The 18,818-nt window shown below is 59.9% G+C and overlaps 1 protein-coding gene across 2 annotated transcripts in view; it reads left to right on the top strand.

The window, feature by feature from the left end:
- PAX7 (paired box 7) overlaps positions 1-18,818 on the top strand; it is a 97,747-nt gene that overhangs the window by 68,340 nt on the left and 10,589 nt on the right. The gene's annotated exons all lie outside the window — the stretch shown is intronic.

Genomic DNA, 18,818 nt, shown 5'->3' with positions numbered 1-18,818 from the left:
GGTAAGGTGGGGAGGGGGGCCCGGATGCTCCATGCACCCCCGCGCTCCTCAGTGGGACCACAGGCAGTACCCAGTGCCTGATGACTCATGTGGGTACCACACGGAACCCGGCGTCTGGCACGCAGTAGGCCATCAGCCACGGGTGGTGAGCCCCCTGCGTCTGCAGCTACGCTCTGTTCCCAACAGGTGTTGGAGGCAGCCGATCGTTCAGTCTGTATTTGAATGTCATTACCTACAATGCCCTCCATTTACCTAACTCCCGTTATTCACACAGCGTCTAGGGAGACTCGGAAAAGACATGTACCTGACTGTCCGTCTCTAACCTCGCATATTTCAGGGGCCGCCTCCCCACCAAAACTGTTGTGGACAATTTAGTGGGATTTCCGGTCGGCGAGGATAGGAAGTGCAGAGGGGTCTGGGGAAGGAAGGGGATGGTCACGGAAGGCTCCCTGGAGGAGTCTCAGCGGGGAGGTGGGGTTTGCTCAGGGGACAATCAGGGAAGGGCTAGGAGGTTGGTGCAGACAGGACAGCAGCCAATCATCAAGCGAATACTAAAACGGTGTCTAACGCAGATACATCAGGGACAAGTGGAATGATCATACGGACAGGAGTTCGGATACTGGGTTCTCTCCTTACTTGCTGTGTGGTCACAGGCCAGTCACATGAGTTCTCTGAGCCTCAGTTTCCTCAGCTGGAAGACGGGGCCGATACTACTCGTCGTGCAGAATTATGACAAATAATGAGACTTTGTTCATGTGAAACACGTGGTACCAGGCTGGGCATATAGCAAGCGCTTAATAAGTGACAGTCTTCCGGTCTCTGTTTCTCCTTGCCCTGATTAGAAATGGAATGAGTGATGTCCTGTCTCTGGCCATTTCCTTTTTGGGACTGGAGGTCTGGCTTAGCCCAGGCCATGCCTGGTCACCGATTGGAAAGGCAGGACATCTGAGCTCCCTCTCCGCTCCGCGTCTCACCCTCTGTGTCACCTTGGTACATGCCTCCCCCTGGGCCTCAGTTTCCCTGTCTGTGCAATGAAAGAGATGAATCAGTCTGTTCGTAAGGCACCTTCCTGCTCAGAGTCTGAGATTTCTGTGGGTTCTTTGTACAAGCACATGAGTCACAGCCTCTAGATCTGTGGGCAGGGACTGGCCCTCCTCTCCAGCCTGCCCCCCCCCCCCCCTCAGGCTCGTGGGCCCCAGCCTGGGCCTTCTGGGCTTCCCAGCAGGCCAGGGGTTTAGCCTTCCAGAGCTGCCTGGTTTGGTGGGAAAGAATGCAAATAGCGGATTTGTCCTTCTTTCTGATTAGTACGGGGGCTTGGAATGAGACAGTCCCGGCAGATAGAGGGGAAGAAAATGAGGGAGATTAGCAATTAATACGGCGGGCAGACTCGGAGCGGCACAGGCTGGTCCCTGGGGTCCCCAGCGGGAGGGAGGCCGCCGGGATGGCCAGCCACAGGACCTGGGAGGCCGGTGGCACCCCGGGTAGGAGAGGGAGGGTGACTTTGAGGGACCCCAAAGAGTCACGCTCTTCCCTGCCTCCAAGGTGTTGTGCCTGCCGCTCTCTCGGCTGGGACTCCATGTCCGCCACCCTGTCCCCATCTCAAAACCACTCCTGCTTACTCCTTAGGACTTGGCCGCCTTCCGGGAAGCCTTCGCTCACCCCCTCGTGCTGGGTTAGTTGTGCTTTCCCTGTGCGTTTATCACATCGTATCAGTGTGTTAAAAGTACTTGTATTACTAGGCAGATATTACCCAAGAATAACGTTCTCTTTTTTTTGAGCACTTATCACAGGCCAGACGCTGTGCTAAGCCCATCACATGGATGATCTCATTTAATCTTCACACGATCCCCTTTGGAAGGGGAGGACCTCAATTATATCTGTCTCGCAAATGGGGGGACAGAGGAACCCAGCAGTGTACATAATTGGCCTGAGATAAATCGCTAACAAGTGGCCGGCCCTGGACTTGAACAGCCTGCCTGCTCCCAGAGCCCATGCTCTCACCCAGCATCTGTCGCGAGAATGGTCTGTGGCCCGCTTGCTGGTAGGATGTGGGGGGCCCCACACGTGACTCTGATCTCGGCTACTCCCAGTGCCCTCAGGGGCAACAGAGCAAGGGGTACCAAGACGTGGGCTCTGGGGTCCCTGCGCCTGGTTCCAATCACCAGTACTGTCACGTCCTGCCTGTGCGATTCCAGAGAGGTTCTTCTCTGCCTCAGTTTACCCCTCCATAAAGTGGGGCTAGCAATAGGTTCCGTCTCCTAGAGTAAGCCGAGGAACAAGCATGTTGAGATACGCGAGGCATGTTGGCCTCCGGCACACTTCAGGGGAGCTGTTTGCAGACAGGGGCTCCAAGGCCACACGTGAGTTGGGGGCAGGGCCAGGCCCCAGACCTCCTGTTGCAGAATTAATTTTCCCCAGGGTCCCTGAGGTCCCCTGCTCCTTCCCGCCTCCTGGTCTAGGTGTCTGCCCTGCCCCAGCCTCAGCCCCAGGGCTGTCCTCTCTCCAGCCCCTCCTCTCTCCTGGCCCTTTCCCCAGCTGTGAACGTTTCTCCAACACCTTTGGGAGTGGGGACAGGTGTTCTGAGCCACCCCAGAGAGTGCCGTTGCAGGATAACAGCTGATGTGGAGGAAACAGGCAGAGGACCTTCCTCCCCTGGGGCTTCAGGGAGCATCTGAGATCTCAGCCAGTGTCTCTAGGGCCGTTGTTCTGGAAGGTCAGGCCTTAGGGCCTCCCCCACTCCCGTGTGGCCTTGGGCAGTCACTTCCACCCGGCACCTGTTTCCTCCAGAGTGATGAAGGCCAGCACTTTCTTCAGAGGGAGGACAGACTCTCTGGCACCCCCCAGCCCAGCCAGGCATGCCCCCCACCTTCCTTCTCCTCCAGCCTGTCTTGCCTCCATGTCCTGTCCCTCAGCCCAGAACTTTCTCTGGGTCCCAGCTGTGATTTCTTCCCCGCACCCTCCTCTGCTTCCCGCTTCTCTCCTTAACCCACGCCCTCCCCTCCAAGTGCCCCAGTTCTCCCCACCCCTTGTCCCTCACCCCATTTGCACCCAGCCTGCTCTCAGACCCCTTTCCGCCCTCCTTCCTTCTCTCCGCAAACCCAGCCCTCCTCCCCACTCTCTTTCCCCTAATCTCTCATATTCTTCTCCACTCCTTCTCTCATTTCCCGATTTCTCCAGCCCCCCGCCCCCCTCCGTCCCCCCCCTCCCCTCGCAATCTGCCCACTCTCAGGGCGGGGGCTGGGCGCGGTTCTGGGGGGGGGCGGTGGGAGAGCTGGGGCGGGGCGGGGCGGGGGCGGGGGTGGCGTGGGGGGGAGGGGACCGGATCCCCACTCCCGCCCCTCCCTGCGCTCCTCCGCGCGCCTTTGATCCATGGCCCGAGGCCGCCTGACAGTGGAAAATGCGGGGAGACAAAACCACTCAGTCAAAGTGATTCCCAACAACTGTCTCCCCGAGATAAGGACGCGCTCGGGCTCGGCGGCCTGCTTAATTCCTGCTGCCCGGGCCCGGGATCGGGGAGCAGCGCGAGCCCGGCGGCCCCCGGAACACGCTGCCCGCCCTGCCCGCCCTGCCGGCCCAGCCGGCCCGCCGATGCACGCAAGGTGGTGGCCTGGTGGCGGGGCGGATGGGACCAGGGCGAGCCATCCGGCCAGGCTGGGAAGCCGGCAGGAACTCACTTCCGGGGCAGTGTCAGGGCTCCACCCCCACTCCCCTTCATTCCCTCCCCCTCCACCAACGCACATGCCCATCCTTGAGCCTGAAACATTGACGTCCTCCCTCTCTTCACTTAGCCAAGCCCCCATTCATCTCTCTGGTGTCAGCTTAGAGGCCGCTTCCTCCGAGAAGCCTTCCCAGACCAACCGTCCAGTCTGGGTGGGCACACTGCCTCCCAGGGTAGCAGTTGGGGCTCTGAATTCTAACTTTCTGGATACTGCTGTCTCCCCCTAAAGCAAGGGCTAGGTTACCCTAGTGGCCCATGACTCCTGCCGCAAAGCCTAGCACACAGTAGGGAGCCAGTAAACTGCCGTGGGCACAGCTGGACACGGTGAACATTCATTCTCTGCCCAGCCCCGTGCACCTGCCTTCGAGGACCTTCCTTCCAGTTAGTTCCATTAGAGACAAGCAAGCAAACCAGGAGCCAAAAGCCTCCAGAGAAGAGGCGATATCCCAGACGAGGGGAGGGATGGGGGCAGGGGGGTACCCGTGACCCCCCCAGAATCCTCCAATGAGGAAGGAAACACCTTCCCCGGGGCTGGCCAGGCTGGGCTGGACGGACCACTGGGAAGTCCCGCTGTACGTGGTAACCATCTCCCTTGGCAAGCAATACTGCGATTTGGGGGTTCGGGAGGTCAGATATTGTAAAGTAAGGTCAAAAGGAGACCTTCGCAATCCCCCCCAGAAACCTCAGAGCTGTCTGTCGGGGGCACAGAGACCGCCAAGGTGGTCCCATTGGAGGCAGGGTGTGGCAGTCATGGGGAGGTGGCAGAATTCAGCTCAGGACGTGAAGGGGAAAGGCTGTCCACGTCCAGGCCGGCTGTACAGGGAAGGGGTGGCCTTGTAAAGCACGGAGCATCCTGTTTCTGGGGGGGGGGGGGTGTGCAAGCAGAATCTGGTTTTGTCAGGACTGTTGGAGAGTGGGTTCTTTGCAGTGTGGAGGCTTCAGGAGAGACTGTGGCTCCCAAACCTGTGCATCAGAAGGATCTGGAATGCCTGTTAAAGATCTAAATCCCAGGCTCCACCCTGACTGGCCGGTGCCCTAGGTCTGCACCGGGACCAGGAGAATCCATGTTTTAAGGAAGACGCCCGTGTGAGGCGACCTGGGATTATCAAAGCGCTGGATTAGCAAGCTTTCACCTTGTCAGCCTCGCATGAGCACCTTGACCTCCGCTTTCTTTAGGAAGTGACCTCAGGGGAGGCCTCAGAGGAGGGTCTGTTTGAATTGAACTGAGATCCCTTTTCCAGCAACGTCCAAGCCAGCAATAGTTCATCCTAGGAATAGTTCATTTAACCCATTGCCTCCTTTTGCTAAGAAAGACACCCACAATGGCCCTGCATGCTTTCCACCGCCGAGAAGGACTCCGGGATTAGCAGGGCTTTGCCGAGGGCACGAGTGGGTATGGCAGCGGCCTTTACCTTCATCTCCGCCTCTGCCCGCAGTGGTGTGGGCAGTCCCCGCTTTGCCAGCAAAGCCCCGGGGAATCTTGGCAAGCATCCAGCAGAAGAGGGGGCCCCGGATGAAATGTATGAGGAAGCCCCACCCCTGCCCCTGTCCCTGGCACCCTGCTGGTCTCTTGCCTCCCCTCTCCCCGCCTGCAGAGAGCATGAGGGCTCAGCAAGCGACCGACCGGACCCTCAACCTTCGCTCCAGACAGTGGGTCTGACCTTCGGAAGTCGCAGGATTAAGGTCCTGTGAGGGCCCTGTCAGGTGTCTTACACAAAGGGCACACCCAGCCTGAAACTGGGAGGTGATGCCCAGGGTAGAAGTTCCTGAGCCTCCCACGGGGCCTGCCTTCCTTCCCCCACCACAGAGAATGCGCCCCCCCACCCCCCAGCTCCCCATGTTCTTCCCCGAGCCCCCCTGGGTGCTGACCTCAACCCCAGCTGATTCCATGTTGCCCCCCCTGAGGAGGAAGCAGCTGTCCCAGCTGGGGAGTAAAGGAAAAGGAGCAGAGTTGTTCCTTGAGCACCGATACTGTCCATAATAATGGCAGTGACCTCCTTGACTTGTTTAGAACGTGGGGGTCCATGAGGCACTTCTGCCCCGTTCGTGATCTGATCGTCGCCACGTCCTGAGGGCCTAGAATCGTCATGCCCATTTTGCAGACTCAGCGAGGCAAAGCTCAAGGTCAGCGGCAAGGGACAGCGTCGGAATCCAAAACCCAGGTCTGCCCGCTGGCAGAGATTCACCTCTCCTCCGTGCTGGGCTGCCAGATCAGACAGAGGCTGGCCTGGACCCTGGCGGCTCCGGGTCTGGTCTGCACTTGAAGTTCCCAGGGGATTCGCGTGTTCGGGAGAGTCTGAGAAGCACTGGGTGAGGGGTCCTTTCTGACCGCCCAGTTTTCAGATGCCCCAGAAGCTCCCTGCAGTGACTCGCTGGACCACCCTTGAAGGCAGAGGGCGGAGAACGGAAGGGGTCTTGGAGGGAAGGCCCAGAGGGGGAACAGGGGAGGTAGGCTGAGGGTTACCCCGGTCCTGCGGTCCCATGCTATGGTGACCCCCAGCTGGACCAGGACGTGAGCCTGGCACCCGGCCTGGCGGGCTCAGCTCTGGTGCGAGAAGGTCCAGAGTGATTCCAGAGGCGCCTCCTGCTGGAGGTATGCAGGGGTGATGGGCAGAAAGGCGGGGAAGTGCCCGGACAGACGGACGGACCGTAGAGAGAAACAGGGTGTTAAGATGCTGGCGGAGAGAAGGTCAGGGAGAGGAAGCAGCAGGGGCAGGGGGAGAGAGGGAGAGAGACAGGGGGAGATAAGGAGAGTCTGGGGGGGGGGGGGCGAAGCACTCGGAGGGATAGAAACAGGAAGAGAGAGAAGGAAAGAACAAGAGACAGAGACGGGGGTGCACAGGCAGGGATGGGGACAGGAAGGGGAAGACAAAGGGCAAACACAGGAGGCCAGCAGGGATCAAGGCGTGCTGGGGACTCAGGGACACGAACTTCTAGAAATGAGGCGGGACAGGGGGCTGAGACAGGGGGGCGGCCCCAAAGCTGGAGAGGGCAGGGGCTCTGCGGCCGGCCGTGAATCCCAGTCCCACCCCTGCCCCGGCTCCTGCCCTTGGTTCCTTCCCTCTGCTACTCCCTGCTCCTTCCTCCCACCTACGGTCCAGGTGTCTGTGGAGGGCCTTTGCCCCAGCCAAGGGGGCTGCCCGGGCCTGAACCCCAGATGCCCTGCTCCCAGCCATGGCCTCCTGGAGGGGCAGTGGTTAGTCTCAGAGACCCGGGAGCCCGGGGTGAGAAGTGCTGCCCTTCTGACAAGTGTTTCCCTTTAGTTCCAGAGGCCACCCTGACAGGTGCTCCCCGTGATTAATGTCCCCACCCCTGAGGCCTGAGACCAGCCCCTCCTTCCCAAACCAAGCTGGTGGCCGTGTGGGCAGCCCAGGGACCGAGCCTTCCAGAATCCCCTCCTGGTCCCTCCCTCTTCCTCAGAACCACCCTCCGGATGAGCCGGTTGACTCTGGCTGAGTTTTTATTCCAGTCTGTGTTTTCCCATCCGTGTGGTGGCATTAACAGCCCTGCCGCCATGATCAGGACAAGGTGTCAGCCAGGTGCCCGGAGCCCTCTGGGGTAAAATAGGGAGACCTCTGGGCTCTGCGAGGAGGACGCCCCCCAGCCCTGATACCACAGCCCCTAATGGTGGAGGTGGGGCACAGGAGAATAACTTTGGCTCTGACAGGAGCACCGGAAGGTGTGAATTTGACAGTCGTGAGATTGTGGAGGGGGCGGACAGGCTTCGGCAGCCTGAAGGCTCTGTGCGGTGGCAGAGGAGGGGCCGCAAGCAGTGGGGGGTAGAGCAGGGGGCTGGGGGACTGCTGTCAGGGTTGGGGACCGTGGTTGCAGATGCAGGTGGAGTTCGAATCGGCCAGGGTTGAACGGGAGAGTTGTCGATAATAACCCTCCAGTTGGGGGCAGTGACTACCAGCTGTGTGATCTTCAGCAAGTGACTCGACCTCTCTGTTCCTATAACCCGTGGATGACAGTGGTGGCTAGTTCACAGGGTTGTCACGAGCAGCAAGCGAGTTTGCTTGGAACGCTGCCTGGCACGGAGCCAGCGCTGAAGGATGATGAATGTGGTGGATGAACGTGTGGAGGTGTCGCAGGCACAGGGTCGTGGAGCTGGGTCGTGACGGGAGCTAGGGACCCGGGCTGGCGTAGGGGTGCGTGCCGTGTGGGATGAGGCAGGGACTCCATTCCGGCTCCTTTCCCCACCTTGCCCAACCCCCTTCCCCGAATAACCCCCGGCATCGCCTTCCCAGCCCTCAGCGCCAGCGAGAGAGCTCCCGAATCTCTTCCCGAATCTCTCGGGGGCCCCGGGGACTAGAGAGAGACAACATCTCTCCGCAGCCGTCCCCAGCCTCTTGTTTGTTTGGTACGCGGGAGCCGTGGGCACATTTTTGCTAATTTTGTGACTGCCTTTATCAAATGGGGATTCACGGGCGCTTTATCCTCGATAAGTGGATTAGTCGGTGAACTAAATAAGACGGTGTGGGACGCGGGGGCTGCTCTGGAGAAGATATTTGTTTCGCGAAGAATGGAGTCTGCGTTCCCTGCCCTGTGCAGGCAAGGCAGGCCGGGCAGCAAAGTAGCTGGAGGGCCCTCCACACTCCTCCTGGGGCAGCAGAGCCCCGAGTCGTGGGAACTCTGCACCGTGCAGACAGGAAGTGGGAGGGAGGCTGGGTCCCCGGAAGACAGGGCCCCTGGGTCCCTCTGGGGAGAGGGAAATGAACGGAGCCTTGGATTCAATCCAGCCCCTTCAGGACACCTGGGCCCATCTGAAGCCTATCGCCTGCCTGGACAGCAGCTGCCTTCTCCCTGCCTCCTCCTTCCCTACACCTTCCCCTTCCTTCCTCCTCTCTCCTTCTAGCCTTCCGCTGCCTTTTCCTCTCTTCCTCCCTCAAACACCCCCAGAGGCCTTTTGCCTAAGTCCTGTGAATCCAGACGTGGGCAGGACATGGTCCTCGCTCTTGCAGACAAAAAACAAAAGCAAACCCACGCGCCCCCGAACATGTAGCCAGAGGGGACTCTGGTTGCACACTGGGCCTCTCAAACTTTTCCCCACAAACACGCACGCACATTTTGTATTCTTGGGCACGGTGCGGCCGTATGTGTCGCTCACGGTGACACAATCGAGGAGCACCGTGTCAGGTTGGCTCCCCGGGGAGTTGCGCCACGTTCGGCCGGCGACTCTGCACCAGCACGTGATGTTGCACGGCACTGTGGGTGTTGGGACCCATCGCGGGGGGGGTGGGGGGTGGTGAAGATGACCGGGCTGCCCCGGGGCCTGGGCGACTGAGAGGATGCTGGCCCGGCCACCTGGATCAGGGGGTGGCCGTGCGGACGGAGGTCAAGGCCAGGAGGCAGCCGGGAGGGTGCCCAGGATGGAGGGCAGGGCTGAGGTGTGGGTCTCTGTAAGACCCGCAGGTGGAATATTATGCTCAGGGAGGGAGGAGACAGAGGCGGGCGGATGCTCGTTCCAGCTGTTGCCTCACAGCTGGATGAGAGCGGGGTGGGGGGGGGGTACCCAAATGTTTTCGTCTTCCCTCCCGTGTTGACTATGAGCGGCCGGAAGCTCGAGGTCCCTGTCCTGTGCAGCAAGAAGAATCTGGTGGAGGGCGAGGGGGGAGCAGAGACTCTCAGAAGGAAAGAAAAGGATGGAGCGAAGCATTTGGGTCCCCAGCTGGTCCTTAGCAGCGTCCGTCCTCCCCAAGCTGCCTCCAGCTGAGTGTGATTTTGCTATTTATTTACATGTAATTATTGCTATGAGGTGCAGATATTAACGCTGTCAAGACCAATTTGCTCTGACATTTTTCACTCGCTCGGTGCCCCCGCCGCTCTCGATGGAGCCCAGGGCTCTCCCTGCTCGGGCCGCTGAGCGCTCGGTGGCCCGGCCGGGAACCACCCAGCCGGCAAGGAGTAGCGTCAGCGAGCTCACCCGGCTCCCGTGCAAACTCATTAAGCTTTGAAATTGAATTTGGTCCAGGAGAGGGCTGGCTGGGCCCTGCTCCACCGGGCCTAGGTTGGCTCCGGGCCTCCCTGCCCCGCCTCCCTCGGAGAAAACCGGGCAGGGGCCGGGGCAGGGGCCGGCAGAGGGCAGCCGGTGAAGACGGTGGACGGGCACTGTCGGAGAGGCGGGTGTGCACACGCCCCAAGGCGGCCGGGGCGCAAAGGTTGGGCATCGCCGTTGTCCACCTTCTCGCTTCTGCTACCTGATTATCCTACGGGAAAACCAGGCCGCTCTGACTTCGCAGGACACCGCTGTCCTTTGCAGGACAGCTGTCCCTACCTAACAAAGAGGCTTTCCTCTCTGGAGTCAGTCAAGCGTCTTACCCGGGATGGCAGGGCATGGCATCCTGGGGGCAGGAAAGGTGCTGAGCTGGCCCTGCAGTGGGTCCCTTAGCTAAATGCTGGAGGGAGAATCGTCTCTGGGATTAGACCTTCTGAGTTCAGATCCCAGCCCCCCACTTACTGTGTAGACTGGGGCGAATCACTTAGCTTCCCCGAGCCTCAGTTTCCCGACCTGTAACGTGGAACAGCCAATACCCCTATTTCCTCGAATCTAAGACGGTTTGATGCTGGCCCACCCTTGACCTTACCGGAAGAGGTCAACAAAAGCACCAGCCACGGCTCTGTCACCATTGCTGCCCGCCTTTGATGCTATCTGGCCGCAGCCGCAGCCGCAGCCGCAGCCAGGCGTCACGGATGACGGTAACATGCGTTCCGATCTTGGGAAGACTAAAGCACCCGCCCCTCGGACCGCCGTTCTAAGGCGTGAAGGGCAGTGCTGCCTGCCCACAGTAGGTCCTTGGCATGCACAGTAGGTGCTTAATAATGACACCTTTGATCACTTTTCCTTTTGAGACTCTCCATAACCGAGGGCCATTTCCTAGGAAAGGAAACCGAGGCCCATTCATTCATTCATTCACGCATTCTGTCTGCTTGAGGGACTCTGCTTCTTAGAGAGGGGAAGCGGGCCTGAGCTATCATGGCTGCGAGCCCTTAACGCATTGTGATATGAGCCAGCTTGTCTGCCCAGGTACTAACGAGGCCTCCCTGCCCCCACTCACTCCCTGTCACTGCCATTCTGTGTCCTCGTCTCCGGCAATTACCGAGGGGGAGCACCCCCCACGCCAGGGAGGCTGAGAGCCTAGGCCTCCCCACCCTCCTGTTCTCCCAACCTGGGCCCAAAGTCCAGGAGGCCCCCCTCCGCCCCCCTCTCCGCCCTCCCACCCCTTCCCTCCCCTCAGCTCAGCCAATTAGGCCCCTGACACCTGGAGCCACTGACAAACTGTTTCTGTCACTTGCTCTCTGTCTTTCATTAGGGCCGCAGAGGAGGGGGAGCGGGAGGGGAGGGGGAGGAGATGGGATCTTTCATGCCAGATACATTAATTACAAAACGGCCATTTGCCGCGTGAAAGTGTGCTAATTAAATTTATGCAATCATTATCTTTAAATAGTCATATCTTTCCCGGCGATCGGCCCCTTCCTTCTCCAACCCGGCCGCCGCTCAGAGCGCTCGCTCTAATCCCCCTCCGCCATTATCGCGCCATCAGAGATGGTCCCTGAATCCCACTGCACCCCTCTAGCCCCAGCCCCTGCTGGGGGCCGGGAGTCCTGGGCCTTGTCCTGGCATGGACACCATCGAACCCGGGAACCACCCAGGGAGGGGACGCCAAGGCCAGCCCCCCTCCGGTGCTTCCAGATATTTCTAGATGTTTCCGGATTTTGGAGCCTGGCATCTCACGGAGCAAACATTGGAAATGGGTGTGTGCGTTTGTGAGAGAGAGAGAATATCTTTGACTTCTTAGACAACCAGTGGGGAGTCATTCTGTCCAGCTCCCCCACTCCCCCGGGGCCGTCTTTAGCTAGGCCTCCAAGGACCCCTGGGGTGGGAGGGGGCTCTGTTGAGTTGAGGGGCTGGTGTGAGTATGCCACAAGACCCCTCTGTTTATTCTTTTCATTCACCCTCCCCTATGCCAGGCCCTGTGCTGGGGATAACAGATAAATTCATTCATTCATTCATTCATTCATTCATTCACTCAACTAATATTTGTTGGACACCTACTATGTGCCAGGCACTGGGAATAGGACAGCAAGTCAGCCCCCAGCAGCTCCTGGCCAAATCCAGGGTCAGGGTCAGGCTGTGCCCAGGGCAGAAGGCAGGGCCACAGAAAGGCTGAAAGCATCCTCTGGGTGAGGCCCGAGCCCAAGGCCTCATCCCGGCTTAGCCTTCCCGAGTCTTCTTCCCCATCTAGGCTGAAGCCGTTCTCTGCAGAAATTATCCTGCCTGCCTTCCTCCCCAACCAGACAGAGCCTGCCCCCCTGAGTCTTTTGAGGTCTGCTGTGTTGGACGTGGAAGGGAGAGAAAATCCGAAGGAGTCTGGGGATGGCAAATCCCCCTCCGGTCAGAGAGAGCAGTCAGTGACCAGATGGCCCCCCGGCCCCAGGGTGTGCCCTTGGGGAGGTCAGCTAGAGGGGCAGACGGGACACGTACCCACACATAAGCCACACTGGCATGTGCATGCAGACTCACGAACGTGCACACACATGCAGCATTCCCACGTGTGGTCCTCCCACCTGCAGCCACACATTACGCACGCACGCACACATCAACCTGAGCATGACCCAGGGCCGTATATGGTACACGAAGACCACAGTCAGGGGCAGCACAAGCGCACCGGACTAGGAGTCGGGGGTAGAGGATTGCCACTCATTCGCCAGGTGACTCTGGGTGAGCCCCTAAGCCTGTGCCTCATCTGGAAAGTGGGGTGACTGCTCCGTAGAAGAGGTGTGAGGCTTGAAGGGAAATGCTGTGGAAACTGTCAGGGGCTGTGCTGGGCAAGAGAATGGCAGTAGCCGGGCTTAGAAAAGGATCTGAGAGGGGCTGGGGTGGGGGTGGGGAAGGCGGAGGAGGGAGGGGACCTTGCCGGCCAGGCTGAGCACCGGCTCTCCTGGTTGAGATGCGGATGGCGGAGGGAGGGCGACGCCCGTGAGCGGAGAGATGGATGGCGAAGGAGGGGGTGGGGGGTGGGGGGCAGGGACAGGGAGACGTGCAGGAAATCTTGTTTGGAACCTCAAAGTCAGCACCCGAAGCCCATTACCGCTGTCCACAGGGGGCAGGGAGAGGGGAGGGGGCCCCGATCCTCTTAGCAAGACGCGAGCAGGAGAGAGGGGGAGCGGGGGGTGCTCGGCTGCCTGGGTGGGTGATTTCTCGCTTGCAGTAATCCCAGTGTGCAGCTGGGGGACAGGCAGTGGGACGGGCGGGGGGTGGGGAGGGGGTGTTGGCGTGAAGTGTGTCTGCGTATCCGTCGGGAGCCGGCGACCGTGGGGTTGTGAGACTGCGGTGTCCGTGACCGTGTAAGCGTGTCTGCCTGCGTGTGCATCCGCGAAGCGTGTGACGGCGCGCGGCCTGGCCGCGTGCGTATGTGCACTTTCCCGTGCGTATCATTCTGTGCGTGTTCGCGTTGGCCTGTCTGCATCACGCCGCGTGCAGTCAGCACGCGCGTCAGCGTGTTTTGCGTGCGTGCCCACGTGTCCATCCGCGTGGGTGCGGATTGGCGCCCGTTATTACGCGTGGGTAGCAACAACGGCAGTGACTTGGGCGCCGCGGTTTGCCGACTTGGCTGCACGTTAGAATCACCGGGGGAGCGGGCTTTAAACCCTCCTGATGCCCAGAGCCTCAGACCGACTCCTGGGAGCCTGCGGGGGTGTGAGATCCTGGGACCAGCATTTCACGAGACTCCCCCGCTGATTCCAGTGGGCGACCAAGGCGGAGACACAGAGCTGAGCAGACAGACCCCAGTGGAGCAGCCTTGACCCTCAGCCGGGCATGCCCCCAGGAGCTCCATCTGGACCCAGTGAGGGACTCCAGGCCCCAGACCCTTAGGGACCAGGGCAAGTCATGAGCGGGGCTGCCCCCGGTAGTCCCTCAGTCCCCAGAGACAGATGTCACAAAGTTCAAGCATTGTGTTCCATACCCTTGCCTTCTCTCCTGACAGTGGGCAATCGGCAGCCCTCCCCCCAAACGTGCCCCCCTCACCTCTTCTGGAAGTCAGGAGAATGAATTAGTGAGACGGGGGACCAGGGCTGACGTCGGAGATAAAAGCGTTCAGTGGGCCCCACCAGCCGGTCCTTTTGGAGCCAAACCCGAGGCTGAGGGCAGGCGGGAGCGGCCGTAAGCCCAGGGATGGGCTATACTCCCATCAGTTTGTGGTGCCACTCTCCTGGAGTGGAAGTCACTGCCCCCTTTGGGCCTCAGTTTCCCCACCTGTGAACACGTGGCAGTCTCCCGGGTTTGTATGTATTTACCTGCGCTTCCGTGTAAGCGGGCGTGGGGGCAAGTGTCCCAGAAGCTATTGGGTGATCCAGACAGAGGCTTTGGGGGCCGCCTCGCCTCCCTGGACTCAGGTGGGGTGTCCTCGTGAAGGTGTGCCTTGGCCCGCTGACTCACACCCGGCTCCCTTGTCAGGGTGCAGGCCCCAGCTTCTGTGGGGCGGGGGCTTTCCCCACTCAGAAAGCGCCCACTGCGTGCCAGGCCCCATGGGGAAGAGGGGGTGAAAAAGACACAGGGAGGAGCTCCCTGAGTCCGCCCTCAAGGGTGGCTTTCAAGCTCAGTCCCTTCTGATCCAGGTGGAAGGGGAGGGGCAGCTAGCGTGCGTGGAGAACAGACGTGTGCCTGGCACTGTCTTAAGCATTCAGCATGCACGGACCCATTTAATTCTTAAAGGGACCCTATCGGTAGCTACGGTTATTGCCGGTCCCATTATACAGATGAGAAAACTGAGACATAGAAGGCTAAAGAAACTGTCCAGGGTTCACAGCTCACCCTGGGCTGAGCATGAATGTTAGTGCAGATATTCTGGTCCCCGGTGCTGCAGGGAAGCCCCTGGGAGCCCTGATGGCTGAGTGGGGTGTGTGTGTGTGTGTGTGTGTGTGTGTGTGTGTGTGTGTGAAACGGCTCTCCCTCCGGGGGCTCGGGGTCCCCTCTGTCAGTGCCAGGGTGGGGCTCCCTGACCCGCCCACGGGTCCAGGTGGTCCTTGGCCTCCTTCCAGCCCCGGTCTCATCTCCGGGTCCCACTGCCTTGACCTCTCCAGGCTTGATCCCCGCCCCCCCCCTCCCGTGTGTCCCTCCGCGGCCCCCTCCGCCCACCCCGCACCCTGCCACAGAGCCCGAGTGATGGCGATCCCCTTTCTAATTGCAGCCTCGCTCCCGAAGCGCACTCGGTTATCACAGAGGGTGCAGATCCCACCGCTCTGCCTCCTCGGTCCCAGGCCCTGGGGCCAGCTCAGGAGCGGAGGGAATTAATTACATTTTTCCCATCCCCTTCTTTTAAAGGACCGGAGCGCGCCACCGCATCCCGGGGGGGTGGGGTGGGGGTGGGGGGTGGCGAGCGGAGGATGTGGAAGGAGGGCTGGCGCGGGGCTCCCGCAGCCCCCACCCCCAAACCGGCGAGCCAGCCTCTCCCCAGCGGGCGGAAGGGGGCTGAGGCTGCCCCTTATTGATTTAGTCTGGTGGAGGCTGGGACTGATTTAGAGCTGAGGGAGAGGAAGGGGCTGGGGGCGGGCGGGGGCCACGGCGGGTGGGGGCAGAGGAAGGGATGGCTGTCACTCAGCCTGACGGACAGCCCGGAGCTTTGCCTTCAGATAAAACCTTACAGATGTGGAGGTCGGTATTGATTTTGAGTTAGTAACGGTAACGTACCAAGAAGTAATACATTAGCGAAAGCAAGGTCACCGGGAAAAAAGTAAAACCCACCGGGGGAGAGGCCTTAGCATTCTTGAGGGGGGTGGATTACCGCATCAGACTGGGACTTCCTCAAGTTCAAAAGTTTGCAGGCCCCAGACCTCTCAGCTGGGCCCCTAACCCTGGGCAAACGCTTCCTGCTTCTGCGGGCCCTGCTTCTGCTCCCAGGGGTCCCCGGGCCAACTGGGGGGCATGGAGGGCCACTTGGGTCCACAGGACCTGCTCCTCAGGGTCGCCAAGGGCCTCTCCTCCCCCACGGTCTCCAGCACAGCCTGTTGGGAAGGAACACAGCTAGAGGGCAGGGAGACCCGGGTTCAAATCACAGCGCTGCCACTTACTGGCTGTGTGATCTCTGTGATTTCGCCTCTCTGTGCCTCAGTTTCCCCATCCGCAAAATAGGGGAGATAATAGCTTGGAAACTGCCATGCCTAGAGTCAGGGGGTTAGATGAAATGGAGAGAGGCCGCCAGGGACTCTGGGAGAGAGTAAGCACCTCCCTATTCACACCTATCCCAGATGTGGATTTGATTTGATGTTCCAGGGCAAATCCCATTGAACAAATCCCATTACAGGAAAATCTCCCTGGGCCTGAGCTGATTCTGAGCTGTCTGTTAATGGCCCAGGGTCCAAGGCCTCCCAAGCCACTGGGCACCACGCAAGCCCTTTCTGACAGAGGCCCCAGGAGGGCTTGCGACTCTCGGGATTTCACTCAGCATTGACCTCCTTGCCCTTTCTTAAACCTGCTGGGTGTGTTCCCACCTCAGGGCCTTTGCACTTGCTGACTGGTCTGCCCAGAAGGCTCTTCTGCTATACCCTCCCATGGCTGGCCCTTTTAGGTCTTGCTGGATATCACCTCTTTGGGGAGGTCTTGCCTGCCTATTCCACATCCGCCCTTTATTTTTCCTCTGTAGCACTTCTCAGTATCAGGAATTTATATAATTTGTTGTTTGTCTCCTTCATTAGACTGGTGGCCCCAGGAGGGCATTGAGTCGCTGATGCTCGGGGCCCAGCTCAGTGTCTGGCTCACTAAGGTGAGCACTTAGGTGCTCACTAAGTATTTGTTAGGTGATATCCATGAATTCAACAGGGTTTTTCTAGTATGTAGCAGGCACAATGTAGGTGCTGGGGCTGCAAAGGTAGATGAGCCATGGTTCTATCCTGTCCTCAAAGAGCTCACAGCCCAGCCCTCTTTGCGGCCTGGCACATGGTAGCACTCTATGATGTTTGCTGAGTGAATAAATGAATGAATGGCGGATGTCTTTGGGAGACACCGGATTATTTGGTGTATCGGGGATATGACGTGTCAGGCAGGAAGAGGGGGAGAAGCTGGGACAGGCAGGCAGCGGTCTGATCACAAGAAGACTTTGTCCTGTTTATCTGGGAGGTAATGGGGAGCCACTGATAATTCTTGAGTGCTGTGGTCAGACTCGTGGTAGTTCTCTGCCGGTCTCTGTCTTGCAGGACGAGTACTGTCTGGGTGCGTGGCTCCCAGCCCATCCCAAAACACGCCCGTCCTCTTCCTAACCCCTCCCCCTTTCCCTCCCCTCCCCCATTCCTCCCCTCCCCCCGTCCATTGTCTCTTGTGAGCTTGGCATCTTGGTGGTGTGCGGGAGGGGAGGGAGGATTAAACCGGGGTCTCACCAGAGCTGACAAACCCTCCCGAGAGTCTCCCCGCCCCCTACAATTATCCTCCCGAAGGAAGGGAAACCAGGCCTGTGTGTTTTCCCTGAGCCCCTGAGTCTATTCTCGGAGTCCAGGCCTCCTTGGAAGGGATAGCGAGGCTGATGTTTATAGGGGGGCGATTGGATGGGTGGCGAGTTTCCTAATTTTCTTAGATGGAAAGTAAGGTCTCGAGTGGGAACCTGACAGGCAGCCTGGAAGAGAATCGGGTCTCCTAATTCCCTGGCGAGTGCCAGATGCCCTGCGATCCACAAACTCCTCGACCCGGGAGAACCTGTCTCCACAGTCAGAAAGCAACAAACACAGTCCAATGGTGTCAGCGCTCCTCACACCCCCCCCCCCCCTTCACGGGGTCCCTCTTGCCATCACCCCTGTACCCTATGTGGACCCTCCCCTGAAAGAGGGTGAGTTTGGGAGATTCCACGGGCACCCGCCTAGACTCTCCCGCTCCCGTCCCCGTGCGTTCGCCGGTTCGATGGGGCTGATGAACCATTAAGTCCCATCTGAGCCCTGCCGGCTGCGGAGAAGGCCAAGACCAGCCCCCGAGGCCCAGTGCCCTTGACTCGGGCTCAGGGGGTGGGCAGCGAAAAGACTGAGGAGAGTGAGCCCAGGGTGAGGGGATTGTGTTGGGAGCATGGAGGGAAGGGTCACGGAGAGGCTGTGCTCATGCCCCAGCCCCTGGGACCCCAGCCCCACTCGCCCCCGCCAGAGGCTGCCAGCCCCTGGGGTGAGGACCTACCTCTGAAGAGGTCAGACGCCCACACTCATCCTTGACGGTCAGTCCTGACCCTGTCGGGCGGGTGGGTTCTGGCCTCTGGCCTCCGAGCTGCTCTCCAAAGAGTTGCCGTGAGGTCTGAAGAAGCCACAGGCTTTTGAAGACCTCGGTTACTTCGTCTGGGGAGGGGGCCTCATAGCTCGCCTCACACATCTCTGCAGGGCTCTGGATTGGGAGGGTCACCTGAGTTCATGCCAGGAGGAAGGAAAAGAAGGAGAAAGGGAAGACGAGGCTTAGGGGAGCCGGGGTCCTGATTCTGGAGTGCTGGGCGGGTGCAAAGCCCTCTGCGCACAGACCCCACCTTATGCCCCCTGCCACCCTCCACCAGCAAGGCTCCCCTCCTGGCCCGGCGGCCTCATTCCTATAAGGGGTGTCACCACCAGGGGCCTGGGCCCTGCAGGTCAGCTCACAAGGACCTGTCTTGCCGTCGTCTCCCTGGACTGAGTGGGACACCCGTGGCCCCGTGCCCCCACCCAGCTGTCTGCATTGCCTTTCCCCACTCTCTCTCCTGGAGAGCCAGACAGCCACTGTCACCTCCCCCAGAAGCTTTCCTGGACTACCACACTGGCTGAGTCCCCTCCCCTGGGCTCCCAGAGCCCCCTGAGAGCTGCCTCTGTCATGCCCCTCACCACGTCATAGCAGAGATGCTGTGCTCTCAGCTGCCTCCCCCCACCAGCCCCAGACACCCTCCTGCCGAGGACAGGGACCGTGGCTCTTCCTCCTCTGAAATCCCGGGGCCGCAGTCACCATCCATGCATGTTTGTTGAATGAGTAAGTGGACACACCAGGGAGCCAGCACCAAGTTCTTTAAGCTGAGTTTACAGAGATGAGCCTCACCCCTGCCTGTCTGGGTTGCCAGCACCGATGGTGACTTCCCGTTTGCTGTATGGGCCAAGCAGGGAAGAGGGGATGGTC

The sequence above is a fragment of the Prionailurus viverrinus genome, chromosome C1, assembly GCF_022837055.1.
Source record: "Prionailurus viverrinus isolate Anna chromosome C1, UM_Priviv_1.0, whole genome shotgun sequence".
In the NCBI taxonomy this organism is placed as follows: domain Eukaryota; kingdom Metazoa; phylum Chordata; class Mammalia; order Carnivora; family Felidae; genus Prionailurus; species Prionailurus viverrinus.
The sequence above is the reverse complement of the archived record's forward strand: the minus strand, read 5'-3'. Positions and strand labels throughout refer to the sequence as shown.